The following is a 15,577-nucleotide window of genomic DNA, read 5'->3' as shown; positions in this document are numbered from 1 at the left end:
AGACAAACAGTTGGAAAATTATGAGTGGGATTCATTAAACATTTTCTTTTGCACAATGAATTAAACAAAGAGGCTTAAAGAATGCTGCAGTAACTCAAGGGAGAAAAGGGACAGTGGTGCTTAGGTGCACTAAATACATTCTAAACTATCCATCCAAATGGACCCACGGACCTCAGGTACCCAGAGCAGACGTTTAATGGACTACTGGAAAGCTGTAAATAACCAGATGACTTTGTACAAGCTCATTCACCTGCTTCAGACAGAAAACATCTCAGTCAGTAAAGACAAAAAAGCGCATGCTCCTCAGTAACTGGCACTAGCACCCAGAAATGGTACAGGATCAAGAAGGTGAGCAGCAGAACTGGGCATAGGAAAAGAGCAGTCCATAAAACACTCGCCATTACAACACAGGATACCTGAGGGAAAGCATTGGGAAAACACTTGGATCTGTCTTGGAATCCAATGTAAAGTCAGGGTCAAATATATTCCACTGTCAATCAGTAACATGGAAGTTGTTCTTACTCTTACTATAGCACTGACACACAACTTCATATCATGCTGCCATAGCCTGAATTAGTTTTTTTTCTTCTTTTTCTTTTTTTTTTAATTAGAAAAGGTTTATCTTTCCAACTATAATTTTTCAGCACCACAAGTCAGCATTCTAACTCCCATTATTTTCAACCATGTTGACATTGGGAAATACAGAAACAACCCCATCGTTGTTTCTTTACTTCCAGACTCCACGAAAAACAGCCTGACACATACTGACCCACGTGCAAATGATTTTGCTATACCTGCTGTCAAGTCAAATGCCTTCAAGCCATTTCAGCTGCTACAGATGGTCAAGAGATTACATCTGTATTAGTACTACTAGAAATAATAAACATTAGTTCAAGAGTTAAAGACCCAGTTCCAGTCTCAAAAATCATATTGTTACAGAATAATTTGAGTTGGAAGGGTCCTCCTGAGGTCCTGCTCAGAGCAGGGTCAATTAGAGCAGGTTTCTCAGGGACCCATCCAGCTGAGGCTTGAACACATCCAAAGAAAGAGATTCTGCAACCTCTCTAGGCACCATTGCAGTAAAAAAGATTTTCCTTATAATTAAACAGAATTTCCTATGTTCCAACGTGCACCCATCGCCTTTCATCCCACCTCAATGCACCTATGAGAAGAGTTTGGTTCTGTCTCCTCCGTGTTCTCCGATCAGGCAGTTGCAAACAGCAATAAGGTCTCCCCTGAACCTTCTCTTCCTACAAATATTTTAGCTAAGGAATAGTTACGAGACTTCCAGTGCTTTTTAAACCGCATGAACCTATATGAAACAGGGTTGCCTACTTGTTTTGGTTACTATGATAAACACAAGTGACCATTCTCTTCCAAAAGCTGCATATTTGGTAGATCTTTCTCTGTGTGACATGCAAGACAGAGCCCTTTCATTTTAGCAATAGTTAAGATTGGATTAGGTTAAACAAATGCAAAGCACTTGAATCTTCTTCTAAAACAAATTAAGGATCCAATATACTTTATTAGATCTGGGAAATACAGGATATTTCTCTAGACTAAAAGCTATATTGCTTCTGTTCTGTGATACTGCTACAGCTCAGGTGCTCCAAATTTGTATCAGCACCTTCCAATATCTTTAAAGTTCCAACATGTTGTAATGTAAAGCTTTAATTATCTTCTTGTCATTTTACCATTGTTGATCTGCTACCTGTATTGCTGTATTAAGTCACAGAACAGAGATGTGACATAGGCAAACACTACTGATGGGGAGTTCGGGCCAAAAAAAGAAAAAAAAATCACCTTAGTTACATTAATAAGCTTTCCCCATAAGGCAAACTGGGCTCAAGCTGCTTCAGTCTTAATTTCTAATTTGTTCGGAATCTGGTTTGATTTTCTGTCTCCTGTTAAATATAAGTCTCTCTGGGCTCTGTTTTATGCATTGATTTTTGCAATTGCATCCATATTACACTGGGACCCAAATCCACAGTTCTCTAATTCAGGTTACACAGAAAAGTTTAGACAAGTAATCTCTTTTTTTTTTTTTTAATTAGAGAAATACTTTACCTCTTTGAACAAGGATGGGACTCCGACTAGTTACAGCACCATTTGGTCCCACAGTCAAGGATGTACATCAGGAAGGGATGGACTGCTGACTTTATTTTAAAGTATACTAAAAAAACCTTCTCTATGGACTATACTTTGTATTAGAGAAACTTACAGTTTAATGAAGTCATCAAACTATTTAAATAGCTGTGCTTCAGAGTAGCCATCAGTGCCACACTGAGAGAGAATACAGAGAATCTCCTAAAAATCTCTTCCATACCGGCCTCATCTCTAATGCAGCACATGATGACTTTTCCCTCTTAAATAATCACAAGTGGGTCTGACATTTTTATTTCAAGCAGGGTAATTTTTACTGATTTTTATGGCTACCAGATTAGTTTTAGCATGTATTCATCTCAAAAATACACGCAGAGAGCAGAAAGATCGTTACCACTGCGCAGACCTGGTTTCTATTCCTGGCAAGTCATTTAGGGCTTTCTGGAAAACGCAGGTGCAGACAGAGGCAAAGTCTCCTACCCCGGCTCTCAGCTCGGTAACTCTGCTGCTGAAGGCTGTACCTGCATCAGCACACCATACCCAACCTAAACCGGCTGTATCCTCTCTTGCGAGAAGCTCCTCCAGCTACCCTTGTCTTCAACTGGGATTGTAAGAAGGCAGCAGCTCTGAGGATTACAGTTCAAAATTAACTGGGCTTGAGACCATCCCATTTTCAAGGAGCAAATATTAACTTTTTGGTGTTTTGCCAGCTGAAGTTACTCAGAGCTTGTAGAAGTACTTGTTGGGTATGAAATAGAGGATGATACATAAATGTCGAGAACCATTAAAGTGGTAGAGATATTTTTTTTGTCTGTTTTATATAAAGCAAATAAGAATTCTGGCTAGCAGCTGACAATTTCTGCTGCTATAGGAAATGCGGTTTCAAAGGTAATGAATTCTTTGTACCTAAACACCCTTCCTCCACCCCCTTTATTCACAGGGTGTGATACAATAGTTTTGATCCTCTCTTGAATTCAGTTCAAATGAATATTTTCAATCACAAGCTTTTTTTATATAAACAACCAGAATATTGCCAAGGACAGGAGTCTCCTTCCTGTTTCTCCTCTCCCCCCTAGTTTCTTCCTACAACAAATATGCCACAAGATAGAGATGCCCATGGTCCTATTCCACTAATATTAAGAGATTTGGTTTACTTCCTCTTAGAAAACAGCCTATTAGGGCTAGGTGCATGCTATATTGTTTGCTTTCAAAATAGCCAAAAAATAGCCTGACAGTTTTTTTGGGCTTGGTTTTGTTGTGGGTTTTGGGGGGCATAAGCAAGGGCTCCCTTCTCATCCCTCTTCAAGCAGAACATAATCTGTATGTTTTTCTGATATACTGCTCATTGTCTAAGTTTACTCATCACATTGATGAAGGAGTCTGGAGTAGTTTAAGTACCCTCATTGTGTTCTCATTTTCATTTCAGAGATTGCCTTCTCCCCATCATCTCAGATGTCAGCGAGCAGAGCAGCCACCGTGAGGTGCCACCCTACCATCGCCCTGACCGATCACACAGGAGAAGATGCTTCATACATTTTTTAAGAAGATGGAGTTTTCTATTGCTTCACCACGGTGATTATTTTTGTGTCTCATTATTTCAACCGCTCCCTGCTTCATTATAAAACGACCATTTGCTAGAGCTAAGGTAACTAGCACAATAGCATTTCAAGGCAGCGTGAATTAATCAATGCAGCCTCTACAGCCGAGAAGCACAATGTCGCTCTCACTGGGAAGGTATAGGTTTCATTTCAAGCTGCTCTCCACCCTCCTAATTAAGCACTTTATAACTCATCTTCTACAAAAACCCTCAGCTCCCAGCTATGAAAACAAACATCTCTGTTCAGAAACAGATGCGAAAGTAGCTGGAGTCGAAACAAAATAATCCATCTGTAGGAGAAAAAAAGAAAGAAAAAAATTGAGTCAAACATGATAGTCCCTATTCCATCTAGAATAGTTAGGCTTGACCCAAACACACCTGCTATTTTCTGTACAGTGTTCCCAAGCCCCAGGGTCACTTGTCTGATCTGCGAAGAAGAAAGGAAGCAAGGGCCGAAAGTGGTTTCCTACCCTTCCTTTTCACTGCCTAACACCCCATCCCATTGCCAAAGAACACTTATTCTGGTACTGGGGGGCTGTGAGAGCACACAGCGTGCAGCCTGGCACTCACTAGAACTCAAAAAGACAGATTTTTATTTCCAGGGCCACTACTGAAGCAGGAAGCTGTTAAGGGCTAAGGCTGATGATGTTATTTCAGTTTCACTGAGTGACCTGTGGGGACTCTACATCAAACATTCAGTCCATTAGCTGTACAAAAAACCTGACTTTTGTTCTTAAAATAGGATATTGTGTTCCACTGTGTTTTGTGAGTGGAGATAATTTCCACCACCGCCCAAACCCACCCAGAGCAAACCAGACCAGTGGGAGCCAACAGAAGCCCTGGGTTAATTGCTGTAGGAGCCAAGTTCCTGTTCGGCCCCACCATCACAGTCATCCTTTGTCACTCACAGCTCCTCTATCCATGCAACTTGCAACTCAGCCTCTAGAGTTCAGAGAAACATCTTACAGCAAGATAACCAGCCCTGGCCCTTTCCACTTCCAAGCCATCATTTCAAGACGCAGAAGAGGCCAGGCTCAGGGAATGTAGACCAATACTACTCTTTCTAATTGCATGGTTAGGAAATGCGAGGAGGAGCACCAGTCCTTCAGAGCAGGAGGAGCTCTTCCCTTCCAACAGTACAGCAGTATAGTCATCTTCTCCTTCAGAAGGGACAGAAGTGCTAACTAGGAGTTAGCATTACCCGCTTGTGCCCCACCATGCTGACGGGCAGCTCTGGCATGCGCTTCTGCCTCTAGCGATCGTACAGGAAAAAGCAGACAAATGGGAAAACATCATTTCTCCTTGTACTCCCAAATCTTTTATCTGTCCTGCAGTCAGGCACTAAAGCAAAGGCTTAACACAGCCAGTGTTTTCTTTAATAAGAGGTGTCCCCGCAGTTGCTTTTTTTCAGCTGTGCCATGTACAGATCTGGTTCGGGGTCTTTTAGAAAGCGCTGCAGAGCTGACAGAGGTAGAATGAAAGCTTTGAATAGGGAAATTTTGTGCTTTTTTTAAATTTACTTTGTGGGAATCCTCCTCATGGACCAAGACTAATATTGTGCCAAGATCCACATGGATACAACACTGCAGTTTATTCTGTATCATGCTGCTAGTTTTCCAGTGTAATTTAATGCATGGGGTTTTATCACCAGTCTTTCAACAGCAGATATCAAGCAGTCAGAATGAAATAGCTTACAAGATCTCTTACTGGCAAGAGTTTAGATGTGTGCTTGAAGGGCAACTGGAGTTAAAATATGACAGGCAGTAGACTAACCTGTTCCTTAACAAAGGATGAAGCTTTCAGACAGTTCTTTCTCTCCCAAAATGCAGTCAGCTCCTCTGGGGTCTGCTTTGCCTGTACGTTGTAAAGGCTTGTAACAGCGTACTAATCCAGCCCTTGGGGCTGGCTCAGAACAAGAGATGGTGTTGACTGCAAGTTTGGTTAAGAGCAGCACTCTTTTTTACTGAGGTGAAGCTGGCTGGCTGTTATTTTATTTTCCCCCTTCAGAAAAATATTTGCTTAAAAACAAATGCAATCAAGACACCAGCCTACTGACCACTCTGTCAGATGGAAAGCAACTCAGCTTTAGCAAGCAATCTCCCAGCAGATTAGCCTTTCCACCTCAATTTAAGGAAAAGTTTCAATTTTTTCCATTTCTAAGTCTATCTAAAAGCGGACCCAGTAACAACTCTTCCACATACCTACTTTATCCTCCCATGGAGAGAATCGGAAGCAAACAGCTCTCAGAATCAGCTACAGCCAGTGCAGAGAGCTGCCAGCCTTTGGATGAATGGTACTAATGACAATACATGGAATAGCCTCCCAAATACACTGCTTGGCCAAACGGGTTTCTACCATACTTTCCTAAGTTTCAGTACTAGAGAGACCACCTTCAGGCCACAAAACTTCTGTTCCTTAAGTTCTGCCAGATACAGTGAATGCATATGGTCTGCTTTGAGATGCTTTCTGATAGCAACACTGCTACCTCTTCTGCAGCTGGTCTGCAGCCTCATCTAGGTTTTTTTCCTACTAGGATGAAGTTCGACTACCAAATTGTCTGAGCTTTTACTTACTCTTATTCAGTTCCAACAGTAATAAACAAGCAAGGGCTGGAGCTAGGATCTTTGGCAGATAGAGTAAAAGTCTATTCCTTTCTGACAGGCTGTTAGAAACAGTTGTCTTCCAAGATAATTCTTCAAGGGCTAATCTCACATCTATTTCCTATCTTCATAGGAAAGGACAAAGGACACTTCAGGTAAAAAAAAAATAAATCTGGCCTCTGATTTGTTCCAGGATTGACAACTGAGGTAACCATCTAGCTGAAGATTTTGTAGCAGCCAGAGGAAGAAGCAGTCACTGCCCCGCTTGCCTCCACAACGTTAATCCTGAAGGAAGGATCTACTTGATCAGATCAGAAACACTCCCCAGCTCCCAGTTTCCTCCAACAGCTGGCTGTTCAACAGCTGCAGTAGGCTCCTGATTTTTCTACCAGACCTTAAATTCCCAGTACAGACACCTTCGTATCCTTGGCTCTCCAGCATCCTCTTCAGAACAGATCTGCAAAACATTTTGAGTCCCTCCCCCTTAAAAATGGAGGTTGGCTAATTGTGGAAGTCACCACTTCTTTTGGCATTGTCTAGATTAGTATTGCATTATTGCATCTGCTTATTTCAAGTATTTTTGTTGCTTTTCCCCTTTCTTTTAATGCCACTGATAGTACTGCAACCAGGCAATAATCCCTCATACCTGACTCTGAGTACTCATCAACCCAGTGCGAGCACAATGTGCTGGAGCAATGTAAACAGAGGGAACAGAGCTTAGCATGCAAGACTGCTCCACCTTGCAGCATGGACACAACCACCCCATCTTTGGTTAGCTGGGTCAGTTCCCCAGTTTCAGCCTGAGAAGGGCCAGAGACCACACCGACATCTTCCCCCACCACGCTGGGCTGACTGGGCATACACACAGCCTTGACACCTCCTAAGCAAATGCGCTTTGCTCTGCAAGTGCAGAAGAGTAGCTCCTTCAGCTGAGGAAAATGTGCTGGGCTTACTGCGGAGTCAAAGTAGTGCAGAGAGGCACAAATTCTGTGGCTGCCTGCCAGCATGCAGAACAGCGACTGCAAATGCACAGCACCGTCCTCCCACGGCCAAGATGGAAGAGTTACACAGCAAAGGCAGAGAGCAGGCTGGTACCAGCACAACCCATTTGGTCTGAGAACAGCTTGGCAGAGGGACAGTCTCAGCCACAACAGGCCTTCACGCTGCAGTCTGAGCAACCCTGCCCTAAAAATGGGAGGCATCTGCATAGCGCATTAATTCTCAAGGAGACACAGGCACATACCAGGTGAGGTATCTATCCTGCTAGCTACACGCTTCCTGATGCTAGACAACATGAGATCTACTAAGCTGAAATCCAATTTTAATCCCCTTGTTGAGTGTGTTCATGTAAGTTCAAAAGAGAGAGCTCTATCACTGTTATAGATCTCCTCTCCTGAGACAAGGTGAGGCAAGTAAATCAACAAGAGTATTGTTACTAAACCATAGGAGAAATGGGCGTATTTGGGCTGAGTTGGTTTTCTAACTACAGCTTTGATACACCTATTTTTCTCAAGCCTGTCTCACCTGTCAAGCTTTCCGAACCGGTACCATTTCAATGCCTAGCTGAGCTATAAAGCTTCCACTATTCCTCATTCAGCTTAATGCAGCACTCCAGCCTCTACACTAAGAACTGTGGCACCACATGGAGAGAATAGATATATCTAAGTTTAATGCTCACTATAGCTAACAGTCCTTTATGTTAATAGACACTTGTTTCTTGGAATTAATCTTCCCTTGGGATTTTTTTTTTGGTGGCGTAAATCAGGACAGATTATTTCCCTCACAACTTAGAATTCTCTTCTTTCTCAGATACTAAGAGCGGAGAAAGACAATGACAAGCAATCAAATTACCACATCCTAATGAACTACCATTTGTCAGCTGAGCCAGAGTGACTATTTCCTTGCACGTAGCAGGTAAACATCAGAAGGGCTTGAAGAAGGTGATTGAAGCCAGTATGTTTAATTCTGCATTTGCAGTACACTGAGAGAGCACAGTCAACCACTTGCCTTCAAACCTCCCTCAACTCCAATCTCTTGTCCTTACACCACGTTTTCATTTCAGCCTTTGACCTCTGAGTGCTGGAGAGAGATGTACTCCTCAGCAATACAGGATTCTGGAGCACCAGCACAGGGAAGCAATGAGGCTTGCTTGGTGTCCTAGGAAGCCAGAGGGCAGCTCTACTCTCAGCTCTGCGAGAGACATCTTGACATTTCTTATGGCTCCTTTTCCTCACACCTGAATTGAGAGTAACTTTGCAAAATATCCTGAGATCCTTGGTGAGAGAATAATATATATAACACTCTGGGAGAAGGAGATACCAAATGTGACACCTTGAACGACTGCAGCATATATTAATTTGAAACCTCAGCTACTAAAAGAAAAAAAAAAATCATCCTCTCCTATCCAATAAAGGGTTAAAAGTTCAAAAGAAACAGTTTTAGCAATTCTGGGTGCAATATTAGCTCAAATACATGAGTTGAATCCATATGGCATATTAATGATTCCCAGCAAGGAAACAATTTCAGGAGCTATTCATTTAAGGAATCGTTTTCATTCTATCTAAATACTGGAAGCAATAAAGGCTCTTACATGCCCAGTAAAATAAATGAGGAAATGGCATAGTATGAAAATCAGAGAGTAGGAGGCAGATGTCAGAGTTCCAAGGAATAGAAGGTAATATTTTTATTTTTCCTATTCCAGCTTTATGTCCGTGAAGGGGCACACACAGAGCCTGCTTTGGTTTTCAACACAGTATCCGAAGACAGGAGCTTGTGTTCCCCCCAGGAGGGAATAAAAGGTGAAAGAGGGGGCTGTTTCCAACAGAGGCAGTGATTCAGAGGACCAAAAGATTACATGCCTAAAACAGGGAAGGGATGAATAATCCCCTCACCTGGAAAGCAGCTGGACTTGCCTCAGCACTAGCCCTTTAGATACCCTGCTACTGTTTTGAACCTCCGTAACAAAAATGAGAGAAAGCTTAGTCACAAGCAAACTCTCCTACACGCATGCTTAGCCCCGTCTGTCATCAAACACGTGTAATGCCCCACAGCAGGGTCACATCCATAGGTCCACGTATTCCTTCTTACAAAGGCCTGAGCTCACAGGCAGCTGGGGACTGCAGAATGGCTCAAGCAGCCTTCGGCTGGTCCACACGGGAAATATGTTAGGGCTGTGGAGTATAAGTCACAGGACATACATTTCTGCAGATGCTGAATTTTTCCTAATGAGGTGTGACCATCTGCTGCTCTTGCTGATGTTTGTGAAGACAATGCACAAGTAGCACCGCATACTTCAGCAAGAAACACTAAGGATCTGATCTTTCTTAATAGAAGTATATGTTATAATACAAAAGTTTGTGGGTGGTTTTGCATTATAAATTGGAGCTGGATCAAACCCAGGATGAAGGACAGCATTCCCGACTGAGACAAAGGGCAACAGTGACCTGGAGCCTTTTCATCTCAGTACCATCAGACCATCCCACCAGTTATATCAGCACTGCACAGAGGCCAAGGTTTGGTCCTGGCTCCTGTCACCCAGCATTTGAGTAGACTTAAATACTGCAGTATTATTTCCAAAAAAAGGCTTGGCTGTCACAGGCAGGACCTTCTCTCTCTCCAGGAGGACGTATGGAAATTGCTGGGGAGTCATAAAGGAAACGCATCCCAGAACTACAGCAAAATCAGTGAAATCAATTTAGCCACATATGGAGGCAGGTACTATGCTACTGCTCTTTAAGGCATTTTTATCTACCCTCTTTCTTCAAAAGGAACAGTTCGAATATCCAAAACCTCTGAGGCATTCAGGAAGCCTACAGTGCATCCGGCACTGCTTTCTGAATGCAGCACTGCTAGTGCTCTACCACGTCCTCTGCCCTGTCTCATCAGATGTGTTGGGTATACTCACCTGAGCTCTGCTTTGAATACCAGCTCCTCCTGGGATCACCTTAGATATTTTTCTTGTTCAAGCAACTCTGCAGCAATGCTTCCCTCAACAGTATTTCAGCCTTGCTGCCACCAAATCAGACTAAACAGATCAGCACTCACTTTCCCCAGACTCTGTAGAAATGGGGCTTATTCTAAGAGAATGCTAAGGGCTCCCGATAAGAGCTGAAGCCTCCTCTGTCATCGACCTCAGGAGGGATTAAAACCATTGAACATCTTGCAGGGAAATCTGTCTACATTCAGCCACCAAGTTCTGGGGTAGGATGCGCACGTTTCATACACAAGAGGCTCATAATTCACTTGCAATGTCTTTAATGCTATCATTGCAGGGGGGAAAGAACATTTTATCAGAGCAACAGTAGTCTCTCCTTTAACATTGCCTGAAAACTGACAAAAAACGCTACCCACAGCCACTGAAAAACCTTTCCTTCAGGAGCTGCAAAGACTTTTCACTTTTCTTTAAAGCTAAAAGAGCTTTCTTCTGCAGTGCCACTTTCATGTCCTATTTTTCACCATCTCTGCACTGCCCACTTCTTCTGGGGGTCCTCCCTGCTTCCCTTCTCCAGATCTGGGTCCTCCTTCTGTTCTAGCAGTTCGGAGAGGAAAAACATGTCCCTCTCTTCTTAATCTTTTCCCCTTCCTCACCAGCGGTGCTTCCCTCTTTGCCCAGCAAATTGCCAGTGTGGAGCCAGGGTAGGCAGGAGAGGCAATAGAAGTACCAGCACTCCCTCGGGCTGCTTCAGACACCTACCCTCCAGCACAAGGCACGTCTCCAAGAACACGTCCTGACACCTTGGCAAAAGCAGAGCAGCAAGGGCTGGGTGCAGCTAGGAGGGAAAGTCCCCACACCCTGTCTGAAAGGTTGAAAAATATCATCACTGCTAGTGAGAAGGTGTTGATTTGGTGGGAAGTTCAGCTGACATCACCCGTCACCATGCAGTGAATGGGTAGCTCAAATGTGCACACGCTTGTTGCTCTACACACACTGTTTGCATTTCTGCAGAGTACAAAAACCAGGAAGAACAGGCAAGCAAGGGAAATTAAGACTGACCTCCCCTGCTAACCTCATAATGGTATTGTCAACATTATGGCTCTGCTACAGGTCTTGCAAATTTGGCTACATACGAGGCATGCTCCATCATGCTGACATTTCACATACTGGCAAGCAAAGGCTACCTATACTGTGATGCTGATTTCTGTAAGCTGCAATTTCCTGTCCTTAGTTGGAAATTATAGGAACATTTTCAGCATATTCACACCAAGAAGTTCAACCATAAAAGCAAAAACTAAAGAAAAAGGGATATTTCCACAGAAAATCAGACCTTTCTGAGACTCTAACATATCATGAGTACTGCAGATGTTGGATGGTTCTGTTCCTAAATACTCCTGAAGTTGGCCGTTAAATATGGTACAATAAATCCAGCATAGACTCACTGCCCCATACTGAAAGTTTTGCCTAAGCTTTAGAGATCCTACCAAAAGTTGTAGCAGGGAGAAGCGAGGCCATCCATCCTAAAGAAAAGTATTTCCATTAATCAGAATTACAGGGCCACCACTGAAAAATGCAGCAAATCTGTTAGCAGAGAAGTAGGTGACCTTGAGAGGAACGCCACCTTCTAAGAAACTTGTACCCATAAGGCTCAAAATTAGTGGGGTTAAAAGGCCTCATGGGCTTTGTGTCCTTGGTCGCTTCCTTTGAGCCAAGCCATGCATGGTGATGAAGCACTGAGCACATTAAGTTCCATGAAACTCACTGTCTTGTTCTTGTTGATTTGAGTCAATCCTTAGAACTGTTATTTTTTAGGTGATCATAATCTTGCAGGAACCCTGGGCATAGGGCTGAAGGGACCTCACGGATCACTGAATCCAGCCTCCTTTTCCTGAAATTCTGCCATATAATCCCACTCAAGACTTGCAAATTGAGGCTTTAAACTAACAAGGTAGCTTGTTCCCACTGCTCTATGGATATGACTTCTCAACATAGTGCCCTGATGCTTAACTGGTTCTGCTGCATTTTTAGCAAGTTTTATATAATACTTACTCTCTTTACAGCTCTACCTGCAAAGTACTTCAAAAGATTCTCTGTTAAGACTACCACAGTAAACCTGCTGACTCCATAATACAAATTCAAAGTAATTCCAGGTCAAACCTTTAATCAAAGAGACCTCTCTAAGCTTCTTCTCACCCTTATTAAAGAGATTTACAAAACCGTGAAGGAGGTTGGAGAGTTAATGATGTGCCATTTAAAAGGGCTCCATTACGATTCGGGTATTTTTATCTTTTAGAAAAAAAGCATTTGCAGATTATAACTCTAAGGAGACAATTATAAGAGCATTCTGAGAGTCTTTTCACTTGATCTATAAGGGGGAGAAATGGTACAGCAGAGTATAGGAAAGAAAATACACTGCCTAAGCCTTTTTCTTGAATAGGATCCTAACTAGCCATGTTGCAGCTGCAGTGAAGTAGTGTCTTATGTTCCTGTGATTTATTACTATAAGGGCCACATCATCTGCCAAAGTGTGCTTGTAAGAAATTAAATGGTTTCCAAAGGAAACATTAGAATAAGACAGATTTTAGATTTGCATTTTTACCCTGATTAGTGTCTGTGAAGCTCCTTTGAAAACTTTTGTATCAAACAGAAATAAAAAATTATTGCCAAATGCAGTTGGAATTTGGGAAGGTTTCAGGAAGGAAGCCCAGTTACCCACAGAAAGGGATGAAGAGACTGTTTACAGGAGCAAGAATGCAGAACACTACTGAAAGAGAAAGGAAGTGGCAATCATCCAACATGCTGCGCCTTGGACCAAATTGCTTTCTGTCTAACATGATGAGTTGTTCACAGGCCTGAATTATTCCGTTACCCTTTTAGCTCAACCTTGGACACTAAGCTTCAAATCAAATGTACGTAACAAATTAAGGGCTTGATCCTGCACTCCAACTTCCCTTTCACATCCACTCAAGGAAGGGGATTGCTATTAAGACCTATATTAAATGTTGATCACGGCAGTATTCCTGATGGACTTCCAACCAGAAAAATCACCAGAGAAGAAAATTCCCACAATTAGCCTAGGTACTGCTGACAGACAATTTCGGATCATAGCCGAAAATGAAGCAGCAATATTTCCATTGATCGCTACAGCATCCGTGAACACAGGCAGTCTTTCAAGATGTTCGTTTGTGTATGAGCATTTCTGCCAACTTGTATCGATTTTTCAATTTCAAAGGGAAAGAATTTCAACTTCACAGTATTTGTTCATAGTTGTAAGACTCTGCTCTGTTGTCCTGCTTTAAGTCAGGAAAACCAAGTACAACTGTAAAGAAGTCCCAATACTTCCATCAGAAAGACCCTGGGAACATACAATATGAGTCCATTACACTTTTTTTATTTGTCACTAAAGCATGGAAAGAGGCAAAACAAAATACAAATACATGGAAAAGGAAAAATACGTAATAATCTAAACAGATTGGCAAGCTGTAACACTGGGTATTCTGTCATGAATGCCCAGAAGCTTACTGCTACCAACAGGCCAAGAGAACCTCTTGGTCAGTATCAACTTAACTCGTGTTGTATAAAGCACCAAAACACTGGCAGTGAGAAAGGACAGACATCTTCCTGGCCTAAAGAGGTGACTTGATTTTCAGATGTATCAGGAAGTTGCTCCTGGCAAATTACTGTTGTCCCAAATAACATGAATTCTGTAGAATAATTGCTAACTTCAGTTTTCTAGGATAGGAGTCAAAAAGCACAAATAGCTGCCATCAGATGCTGGGAACAAAGTAGCTTTGGTAGTTACCAACACAGTGGAAAATTCTCCCGAGTTTATATAGTCTTCCGAGGGGTTGTAAAAGATCCCAGGGAATAATCAGATCCATGAACAGCTGGAAATACATGGCTAATCATGAAAAAGAAGGGTTTTTTGAACTGGGTCTTCCCACTTTTATCTGTATTCCTCCTAGAGAAGTTTTGCAGAGCTTCTACAAGGGATTATCTCCAATTTTGAATTTGCAGCAGCAGTTGCAACCAATAGCACCTCCCTATAAGCCATGAATACCTCCCTCCACATCCAAGGAGCACGAGTTACACCACCTCAATACCTCGATCCATTTGCTTTAGCACCAACTATGACCCATAACTGTTTAGTCTTCTACCTGCTTCCTCTTCTCACTTCATGGTCAAAACAAGAACTTCACCTAAACTACTGCAAATTTCCTCGGGGAGACAGGATCACATGATAATGATCACATCAGATTTGTTTTAGAACTATAAAATGTCAGGACCAGCCCATAAGAATCCTTCCAAGTGTATGGCATAGTTCTCTTCCTGTACATTATTTCTACAATCCCATTCCAACTATCATGTTCCAAAGCTTTTCCCTCATGCAGAGAAGTTAGGTAACACACGAGAACCCACTGAAAACATTTCTGACATCTTCTTTGACAGATGTTCAAGACACACTGTTGATAGTATATTTTTTAACTGCTTAGGATTAATAATTAAAACTGTTTCAGCACTGAGAATCTTCTAACTTCGGTCTGATCAGGAAAAATCATGTTCAACTATGAGATGACCAGTATCATTAAAATCCTATTTCTGTGAACTGCTGTTAAGTGATAATTTAGACCTTCAAATTAGGAGAGAGGATTAATAATTGAATCCAAAGACCTAGTTATATATTTTGGTGGGTTTGTTTCCTAATAGGAAGAATGACTTGAGTAGAAATCCATTAAAATTTTTAGTATTCCCATGCTAGTCTGATTCTAAGCTTTTCCATTAAGTAGCACAGTCATAATGACATTAAACCACTTAAGCAGCAAAAACAGCACATAATTATCACTTTTAATTCAATCTTTTAGAGTGTGAATAGATACTGTACATCACTGACAACTCACACTCCTAAAGAGATTTTTCTATTCCTTCATAGCAGCTTCACAGCCTCTTCTACTGATATAACTGACCCAAACATGTATAATTTTTTTCTCAAGAAAAATTCCTCAGAATAATGAGATTGCAAAATTAAGCCCAGATGAAAGAAGGTGTAACAATCAGCTGCCGCTTTACTCTTACCTTGAGGTAGATGTTTAGATGTGAGTGGGAACTAGGGCACCGTTATCCATGTATCAGCATATCAACACTGCAACTATGAGTGCACTATCAGAATTATGAGCATGTTAGATATTGCACATATTAAAAAAAAAAAAAAGTGCTAAAGAGTATAAAGTACGTCGAAGCTCTATAGAAAGGGGGGGAGAATAGAGAAGACTACGCAGCATGTAGCATCCCCTCGCTTGCCCCTCAACAGACCCCACTGTATTTACTGCCCGGGACCTCTTTCCC

This window comes from Egretta garzetta, unplaced genomic scaffold (assembly GCF_000687185.1).
Source record: "Egretta garzetta isolate BGI_Z169 unplaced genomic scaffold, ASM68718v1 scaffold53, whole genome shotgun sequence".
NCBI lineage: Eukaryota > Metazoa > Chordata > Aves > Pelecaniformes > Ardeidae > Egretta > Egretta garzetta.
Note: the sequence above shows the minus strand (reverse complement) of the source record.